Genomic DNA, 10,812 nt, shown 5'->3' with positions numbered 1-10,812 from the left:
AGACACAGTATACTGACTCCGAGCCGACCGAGCGCCAGACAGGGTAACAACAAGTACCATCTTTTAACGTCTTTTGGTGTGACGCGGCCGGGGATCGAACCCCGGACCTTCCGCTCTCCGGGCGGACGCTCTACCTCAAGACCACGGAGGCGGTCCATAAATATATACATATATATATATATATATATATATATATATATATATATATATATATATATATGATTATGATTATAATAAATGATTTCACAAAAGCAAGAATGTTTAACATTGTTTAATAAAATCTTCATTGAGTTCATAGAGATTTGATGCCAGCCCAATTCCTCCCTGATTTGTACATGGCAACAATGACAACATTCTCGTTGGTGCTACGGGAGGGAGATTTAACAATTTACATTCCATATAATTTCCCAAGACAACGGGAAGCTAATCCTTTACCATGGCAACTCTTATAGCATGGATATATTATAAAGTAAGGTCAACGTGACAACAATTCGACTTGTCGTCTTGAAATCCTCGCGAGAACTTTACACATTAATCCAATTCTCACACGTGTCTAGATATCAAATCATGATAAATCTAACACTTGATCACTGGGACATAATCCCTGAGGGATATAAGGCCTATTAAGATTGGGAGTCGAGTCACTGCAAATAACATTTTATGCGTGATAGGTACTGAACAATTTGTAGGAGATTATAGAAAACGACACTGACCATTAATTTTGAGTGACATCTGAAACATTGATAGCTGTATTTGCTGTGGTATATACTCGCATAAATAACGTTGAATATTTTTTTCTTTTTCATCGTTTTTAAGATTTGTTGTTTAAACTTTACTGTTTTGATTAAAATATAGTGTAATTGTGTGAACATTCTCTGTAATATCTTTTTACTTGCGCAAACCGATTGTTTCCATCTTGTGTACACATATAGAAGTGGTCATTAAGATTATAAAGTTAGTGATACATATATTACTGATTAATAGTTTCTAATTTTATATAAAAAATAGGAGTCACTATACAATACAGTCAATCGGCTAAGAGTGTTAGGAACATGTCAACTTAGGGGCAAAGGAAAGTAAACCGAGTTTGTTTTATATGTAATTTAGATGTGAAAACATTGTTGCTAAATTTGATTATGTCTTTTAAAACATCACTTATTCCTGCAATAGTTGTAAAAAGTAATCTGTGACTGGGTTTTGTTGTGTAAAAATAAATTGGTTTAATGAAGACTGGGTTTAGGAATATGTTGCAACTATGTGACCTCTACCATGTTTGAAATGTTGATAATGTGTGCTGAAAAAAACAAATTTATTGATTTTCAAAAAATAGACTTCTTTTATTCATTAAAAGTTTTAAATCAAATTATATTTTTAACAATCAGATGTATTCTTTGAATGCTGACTAAGCGCCAATACGGTTAATTTTTGGGGTGTAATTATAATATCGTTAAATCAAGATATTTTCACTGAAAATTAAAACATATAAAATCAACTGAGAAGTATAGTTTCTTTTGTCCCTCACTTTATGTGCACAAATTTCATGTTAAGCTTATGTGTGAAGCCCTTTTCTAGTGTCTCCCGCCGTGGTATTGCTGGAATAGCTGCGTAAAACCATACTCACTTACTCACTCATGTTAAGCGTTAAGTTAAGTATTACACCTTGATGTATGACAGTTTTGTAATGCATGTCAGCTTCCAGTGTGTGGAAATTGAAGGCAATCGTTTCACTCTGTACGAAACACACAGTCGGTCGTGGGGAAAATCGCAATGGCGTAGACAGAGTATGTAATGCCATCGAATCCTGGCAGTATGAGGGACACAATTACGGGCATAAGTTCTGCCACCATCTTCACCAGGCTGTGTTATAGTTATCATTAAGCCTCAGTAGGATACAAAACGTCGCTGTAAAGAGCTGAAAGGATGAGCACACAAGACATTCACGTCCACTGGTCCTCGTGATGGACGTCCTCGTGCTGGACGTCCTCGTGCGGAATATCATACACTTACTGTAGATTTCTAAAAATGACCATCATTTGAATAAACTAAACTGATTTCGACAGCAAAACTTAAAGATTGACTGACGGCTTCATTCTAGTTATACTCGGCATAAACTTTCAACACATGCTCTCCATCAAAGGACGATACGCGTGTAATGTACAAATATCTTCTAGACTCAAGGACTTAATATGAGTTAGTATGGTTTTATGCCGCTTTTAGCAATATATTCCAGAAATATCACGGCGGGGGACACCATAAATGGGCTTCACACATTGTAGCCACGTCGGGATTCGAACCCGGGTCTTAGGCGTGATGGGAGTATGCTTTAACAGCTAGGCTACCCGACCGCCTCACTGAATATGAGACCTGAACTAATCTCTTAGGCAGCGCTATTGCTTTTAATAGATCATAACAGAGTGCCATCGCACTTTGCAAGAGAACGGAGAACAGTAAAATCCTCTCGCTAACACCATACCTTGCCTTTTAGTCTAAATGCAGTACACTGAGTTAAGAGTCTCTGCCTGTATTAATTTTTGTTGAACTTCACCGCGCTACACGAACTGTCGTGTGATGCATTTCCGAAAAGGCTTGAAATGAAAGATGCCCAGGTCATGTTGACTTCATATTATTCAGATTAATTGGCAAGTATCTGTCGTAACCGGCCCATGTTTCGAAACCTTCCCCTCTTGACCTGGCGTTCAATAGAGATCATACGGTGTCCCGGTGTCCCTTTAAAGATCAATATAAACGATTTGTTGGAGCCTCAAGAGAAAAAAGCAAGGCCAACCTACAACATGTTACCTGGTTGATACAATCGTTAAAATATGGCACTGTCGGGTCTGAGTCAGTATTCTGTGTGAATGGGGTATCCATTTTAAAATGCGACAAGGTATATCAGTGGGTTAGCACTATAAAACCGGCATCAGTCCGGACTAGTACAAGCAGCCACATGCACACACACACGTGCATGCACGTCGCTATAGAAGTGCAATAATCTTGAACTCGACGTTAAAACTTATTCAACCCCACCTCATCTTTTCTCCAGCTTAAAGCTGATACGCCGTGATTTTACTGAAAAACTCTTCAAAGCGTCGCCAAACCAAACTCTCTGATTACTCGAGTATACTCAATAGTATTTATGCCTTTGCACATATGATTAATTTCAATGACAGTATTATTAACACAACATTAGAAGTAATATTGCAAGATTTTATTGAAATAAAGAAGTTATTTTTACATAAAGATAACAGAAAATATGAAAATATTACAATATTTCACACTAATACACAATCAGTAATCAATATACCAGTACCGTGAACACATTTAAACGTTGAATGAAAAATGTAAATGTTCTCATAGACGTCTATGAAACTCTTTTAGATTTTCAGTCAGCAGTTTAATATAGAACATATGTAATGTAACACGCAGGACAGACAGACAGACAGACAGACAGACAGACAGACAGATACATGTAGTGTATTTAGGAAAAAAGACATAGACCCATAATACAGACAGTGCTTGGTTCCATGAAGTGCACATGCCAATGAAGATATAAAAAATGTTTCTCTAAGCAACCCATGCTCGCGGTAAAAGGCGACTATGCTTGTCGTTAGAGGCGACTAACGGGATCGGGTGGTCAGACTCACTGGTTGATACATGTCATCGCATCCCAATTGCATGGATCGATGCTCATGATGTCAATCACTGGACTGTCTGGTCTGCTACAGTGTAAAATTGGTTTGATTAAGGCATTCATCGAAAACTTTATCGTAACTATTCTGGTTTGCCGTTATATAACTTATGATGGAAAATGGTATGACAAAGATATAACAATCAGCAGGAATAAAAAAGAATCAGACGCCAGTCATACTTTTAGTGTCAAGTTAAGATACATGTTTTAGCAACGGGAAGTTTATTTCGATGCACACAAAACACTTAACAAAACGCTCACAATTGTATGACAAAGGATCACTGTCTTACGTGATCAATTGCATTTGTGTCACTGACGAAAAAGCCTCTTGAAACGTTTAAGGCACACAATGAAAACTGCAATCAATAACAGTTCTTGTGAAAAGAGAATTCTTTACAGCAGCAGGTTTTATTTGATGCTTTCTGACTTACCACACATGTGTCTATATAAATACCCATACTCTTTTCAAACGATCTTTTCGTTACACAGTTTACGACCCTTTTATTCCCACCATCCCAAAGATATTTTAGTTCAATGAAAATTAAGTGATTTTGTCTTGCCTTATCAGTGTATTGTAGGAAGGTGGGAAGACCGAAACGACAACGATGTATACGTAGTTTGGAGAGGGGTCGTTGACTGTTTCCGACACATCAGAATATCAATAAATTGACGTCTGAATATTTCAACGGTCAACGAATATACATAGAAGTTTATGGCGTGTGTGAAATCGCATAAAACAAATGCTATACAGTCTAAAAGGTATTCAACAGACCCTTCTATTGTTCCCCCCCGGTACGTTCAAATATGGAGTCAAAATTAGCATCACACATCGAGGAATTGTGAGAATAACGAGGGACACAGCTGCAGCGACTAACATAAGCGTGATAGGACGATGTCGATCAACGCTGATGTTTTTGTGCTTATTGTAGCAATTACTCTGAAAGCGCCGCCGAACTTTTCGAGCTTTTACAATCCCAACCACGATCAACAAATTAAAAATAATCAGCAAAATGCATGGCAATATTGCATAGATGAGAACGTTCATCCAGTACCAAATATGCATCATAAAGTATTTGTACTCGTCGTAGATACTACAGTACATCATGCCAGCATCTTTGTCATCCACGAACCGCACCATCCAGAACAGGTGAAGGAACATGACTGACAGAAGAACAACCATGATCACCACGGCAGAGAGGGACTTCTTAGGGGACCAGATCTGCACAAATTTCAGAGGAAACCACACGGCAGCGACTCTTTCTATGGACATCGCCACAAGTAGCCAATTTGCAAATGTACTTAAAACGTTTCCGAAATATCCAAGGGTTTTGCAACCAAAGTTACCGACACCGATGCCTTTATCCGGTAGAACAAACATCAGTATTTTCACTACGATAGAAAGGTTATCCACAACGGCTAATAATGCGATATACATTGTGAGAGATCTCTCGGGGAACATTTTGATAACCGTCACAATTGTTGCACAGTTTCCAGGAAATCCTAAAGCAAGGATAACCCAAAGGTACACAGATTCCATATCGAAAGCTATTTTTTCAATCACCTTCCATCTTTCATCTCCACTACCATTAACGTGATCATTACTTGCCATATGATTCCCAAGTACAGATATATTGTAAGAGTAGTTTGTTTGGCTGATGAGAGACTGGTTGATGAAAGTGGGTTCCTCAACTGCCATAGGGAATGACTCCAGGTTCCCCAACATAGGAAAGAATAGCTGGTTTCAGTTAACCTGCTGTGGCTCCTTGTGTTCATCTGAAAGTAAGATAAGATCTCAACTTATCGTTTTTAAAGCACATACATCTACAAAATCAATGTCTAGTTTATGTGATGAACTGCCAGTACAGATACGATGACTGCATACAACTGATATTCTAACACCTGCTGTCAGATTAACCAATGCATCATACTGCTGCTGCAATCACCGTTCTTAGTGTAGTTAAACGTATTAGGAGTAATGCTGCTGTATTGTGTATACATCAGTTCGCATCAGCCTCAGATTGACGCAGGTGGGTCACATTTGATTATATGAACGAGCACGGGTACGGCTCTGACGGATCAAAGTTAAAAGGTCAAATCGTGTTTATGATAGAACAGAAATGGCAACCTACAAAAAATGTAGAAAATTAGTTCCTAAACATCTGGGAAGATTTTTTGTTCAAACAAGCTGCCATTATTGAGTTGTATTTTAGGCAGTAATGGAGGCACAAAGAGCCACAATCTTATTAGAATTATTCAAGCAGGATGTGCATCAATATATACTTAACAATAAAAGTTCCTGTGACACCAATATTTTAGTGAATTTTTCAAACAAGTAAAGTTTGGTTTTCAATATTGTAGTACATGTTTGGAATAAAGTCACAGAAACGCAGCTGCTAGAGAAAAGCATGCATTCCATGCAAAAGTTGACTTTTATGCAAGCCCTACGCATTTTACTATGTTTAGCATCGTGCTGACAACAACCACTCAGAAAAACAACAAAATTACGCAATTATTCAACATTACGAAATGCCACGCCTGTCCGAAAATGAGCGTCTGCGATCCATTGGTATGCTTGAAGCAGGATCAAGTAAACGTGATTGTGCAAGACAATTTAACGTCCACAGAAACACCATTGTTTATGACAACGTTGGCAACAGACGAATGCAGTCGGAGACCATCCTCGGAGTGGCTGGCCACGCGTAACCAATAGTCGAAAAGACAACTGAATTCGAGCAACACACCTATGATATCGATTCCAGCCAGCAACAGTGACTGCAAGATGCATCCCTGGCCTTAGACGAATATCTTCACAAACCGTACGTCGTCGCCAAAGATGTGCAGGGATTGTCGCCAGAAGACCCGCCAGACGTCCCATTTTGACAGGATACCACCGCCAAGCACGTCTACAGTGGTGCAGACAGCGTCTACGCTGGACGGTCATGCAGCGGGGACAAATTCTATTCACTGACGAGTCTCGTTTTCACCTCAGCCACAGCGATGGACGGCATTACCTTTCAACATGACAACGCCCGGCCTCATATTGCTCGACTTGTTCAGGACCCTCTTCAACAAAACAACATGAATGTCATCCCCTGGCCGGCTCGCTCCCCGGATCTCTCACCAATCGAGCACATGTGGGATGAGATGGATCGGCGCCTTCGACGTCAACCACGTGTTCCACAGACACATGCTCCAGCAGATATGGACAGATATCCCACAGGACTATGTGCGACGCCTGGTCCATTCCATGAGACGAAGATGTGTTGCTTGTATCGCCACCAGAGGTGGACACACACGATTTGTAAATTGACATTTTGGCATGTTCATGATTTGTTTTTTCTGAAGTCAGTATGGCAAATTAAACCATTTGAACAGTTACGGGAGTCTTTTATCTGTTGCAAACCGAAATTGTTTCAGATTTGGTAAAAACACAACTTTGCATTAAATCTTATTCAATGTCACAGGAACTTTTGTTTTTCAGTATACATTAAATTTGGAAAACATCCCTCGAATCGACAATGAAATGCACATTTGAGTTTAAAGGACCTAACGTGAAATAAGCGTTAGAATAATGATTTGTTTCCTGGATACTTTCCGACCTACCGTTGGGTGCATTTACTATTTGCATTTACTATTCTACAGCGTACTACTTGTGACACCACAAACACCGCCACTTACTAAAAGCTTTCATGCATGTTATCCCAACGATCCAATTCTTCCGTCGGGATCTTACAGACCTGATCCAGTCATAGCAGTGTGATTCTGATTTGTTTATACATATATATGTTTGTATAAAAAAACAACTCTAGTACCTATTTATCACACATGTGGACACAAACAACTTACTGTGGCCATTAACAATCAATCACCTGTTAGTTATTACATGTGTATGTGTCACAAGAGCAAACGTTATCTCCGAGACCCAGCGGTTGTTGATAAAAGTTAAGATCGCGTAGTTCCTATACATCTCAGGGGGCACGGGTGGCCCAGTCGTCTAAGGCGCCGCGATTCGCTGTGCAGAGTTGCGTCCCTTGGGCACGCCAGAAACCTATGATTGTGGGTTCGAATCCCGGTTCGCCCCGATTATGTTTCTAGGTTTGTCAGCACCATACCAGTGCTCGTGGGTTTCACCGAAGTGGTAAACGTCTGAGACCTGCATCACTTCGGGCTTTCCTCCCACATTAAGCTGACACGCCGTGATATAACTGGAATACTGTTAAATGCGGTGTTAAACCCAACTCACTCACTCACTCACTCCTATACATCTCACAGCTCGACGGCATGGCTAGTTGGTCATTCCACCAACCATTGGTTTACTTGTTCCAGATTCCAATAGCTACGAATAGTTAATACGTTGCTGACTGCAACGGATAGCAACAGATGCTATAAAGCATAGGCCCTATAGTCGCAAGTGATATTATTGGGATTCACACACTAAAGTACCTATATATCACAGGTATAACATACCGGTATGCCAGGTCGAATGATTCTTATAGACGTAGTAAAATTTTGCGTACTACTCCCGAACACTTGCATTCATATTAGCAAGGCCTCCATTGTCTTAAATGTCTTGTCATATATGGACATAGTCAAAATCTTGCGCATGAATAATGAACTACCATAAGCAAAGTTATATTTACTTTTCCATCATTGCTGTCTTTGCAGAGAACAGTCACTTGCAAACAAAACTGATATATCAACTGAAGGTAGAAACTATTGATTTCAGGTCGTTAAAGATTTTCTTTCTACATAACTGAAAATAGCATCAAGCTCAAAAATGGTATCTATTTCGACAAACATATCTCTACAAGCAAGAAATCGATCTGGAAACGTGGGCACATATGAATAATGATAATCACTTTCACAGCAAGAGTAATTCAAGTTATTTTTTCGGACTCAGTTGTCTAGGGCATCTCAAGCCTAAGAACACTTTGGGCTTTCCTCCCACCCACCACACTCTTAACATTAACTACTAACATTTACCGTCCTAATTAACCGTTTCGTCTTCAGTGTTAAAAATATATCCAATTCCGTTTTTATTTTCCACTGCAATCCCTTTCATGAAACAAATAAATTACATTCACTCGCAACAACGAATTGTACAACTAGAGTAGCAGAGGTACAAAAAGCCCACGTCTACAAGATGAAATACATGCCGTAGGTATATTGACAAAGAGTGTGGGGTGACTTCATAGATATCTCTGTAACATAACATGGCCATAAACACATTGGAAAAAAACGGTATAGAAATATATAATATTTCTTGTTAAACTGAGAGCTACAGGTATAGTGTTTTCGCCAACCGCGTTTTCCTCCTCTTTTAAAGCTGTATAAACTGAGACTTTCTCAAAATGTCTTGTCAAAATACTTTTGACACATCTAGAAATCCCAATGTTCAGCATATATATACTAGTGTCATACATCTCGTGTTACATGTTGATCACTTTTAAAGATCTTCAGGTTCGACTTTGAATATAGGGAAAATACAATGGTTCTACATATTCAATTACAAAATGTTCTCAATATTATTTCAATCACTTTACATGGCCAATGGTATTTTGGGAAAGTATTTCCAAATGTATTATAGACGACCCTTGATCTTCTAGTATGATAACCACAGTTTGTACAGACATGTATGCAAAGTTAGGTGAATAACATATTTTAAAATCGTAGGTTATGTGGTTATAGATTGGTTCTTACTAGTACATACATTGAACATGTTTTACACAAATCCTTAATATTCATATTATTACATACACCCTAATTTAGACATAGTACATGTAGTCTGTTTTCAAAATTAAAAGTTTACTTATGTACATCCCATGAACATTTCAATATCCCAAGACCGCCTCCGTGGTCTAATGGTAGAGCGTCCGCCCGGAGAGCGGAAGGTCCGGGGTTCGATCCCCAGCCGCGTCATACCAAAAGACGTTAAAAGATGGTACTTGTTGTTTCCCTGTCTGGCGCTCGGCATTATGGGGCTAAAACAAGGACTGGTCGGCTCGGAGTCAGTATACTGTGTCTGAGTGGGGTATTCATGTTTAACTGCGACATGGTATCTCAGTGAGCTAGCACTATAAATCGGCATCAGTCCGGACACAAGCAGCCACACACACACGCATGCACGTCGCTATATAAGTGCAATAATCTTGGACGCGACGTTAAACCCCATTTCACCTCACCTTCAATATTCCAATAACTTCCAAGAAGCGGCTTAAACTAGTGTTGAACTTGTTAAAATAATTCCACTCATCTCAGTAGGAGGTTCGAGAACCTACATTGTACATTATTCATATTGTATATGTGTTTTACTTTTGCATACACAATAGAACAATAAAGGGTACATAAACTACCATTGAATTGACAACGTGAGATTTTGATTATTTTGAGTTTGAGCATCACGCAGGGCGCACATATTAACCATGACTTCTATTTTACTTGTTTGTGTATATCATACTTAACTGTGGCATCATCCATTTTGTTATAACACCAGTTGTTTCCTTTTTGCAGTAATGTGAAGCAGATTATTTCAGCTGTTACATAAATCCACAAATCCGTAATGTAGACGTACATGTAATTTCCATACAAACGTACCAATGTACATGTATGAACAACAATAGGTTGAAGGCAACTATTACGCGATATCAAACACCGACGCATTCGTGTGTAACAAAGGATAATGGATACATAACGCTATCATGGAGGAGAACCACACAATGGTATTAAGATAATAAGTAATTTACTGAATAATATTATTGAAGCAAATCCCTGTAACTATACGATTGAATTGAATATTCAACTTACACGTTTTTACCTGCAGTCGGCATCAAATGTTATGATCCATGTTCCCTTTGTGTCATCTGTCGATCAATGTTACAGACTCTCCTCCCCAGCTTTTATAGCACAGAGGCAGTCATAACACATCAATAAATCACTCGTGCAAATAAGGGTAATGCAATATTGTGCCTTAAAACAAAGCCTATTGATTAATATTTCATTGGAGGATTTAGACATGTTTTTCTCTTGTAGGAATTGCTATTTGCGTGAATTATCATCATAAAGGTCTATAGATAATGATATACGGTTATTAAAATAGTCCCTTTTGCGTTCCCGTGTTTATGTGG

At 38.9% G+C, this 10,812-nt stretch overlaps 1 pseudogene; it reads right to left on the bottom strand.

The window, feature by feature from the left end:
• Positions 1–4,252: 4,252 nt before the first annotated feature.
• On the bottom strand, positions 4,253–10,544 carry LOC139470032 (probable G-protein coupled receptor B0563.6; annotated as a pseudogene).
• Between the last annotated feature and the right edge of the window lie 268 nt (positions 10,545–10,812).

Source organism: Haliotis cracherodii, unplaced genomic scaffold (assembly GCF_022045235.1).
Source record: "Haliotis cracherodii isolate W230 unplaced genomic scaffold, xgHalCrac1.p SCAF_20, whole genome shotgun sequence".
Lineage (NCBI taxonomy): Eukaryota > Metazoa > Mollusca > Gastropoda > Lepetellida > Haliotidae > Haliotis > Haliotis cracherodii.
This window is presented reverse-complemented; position numbering and strand designations above follow the sequence as displayed.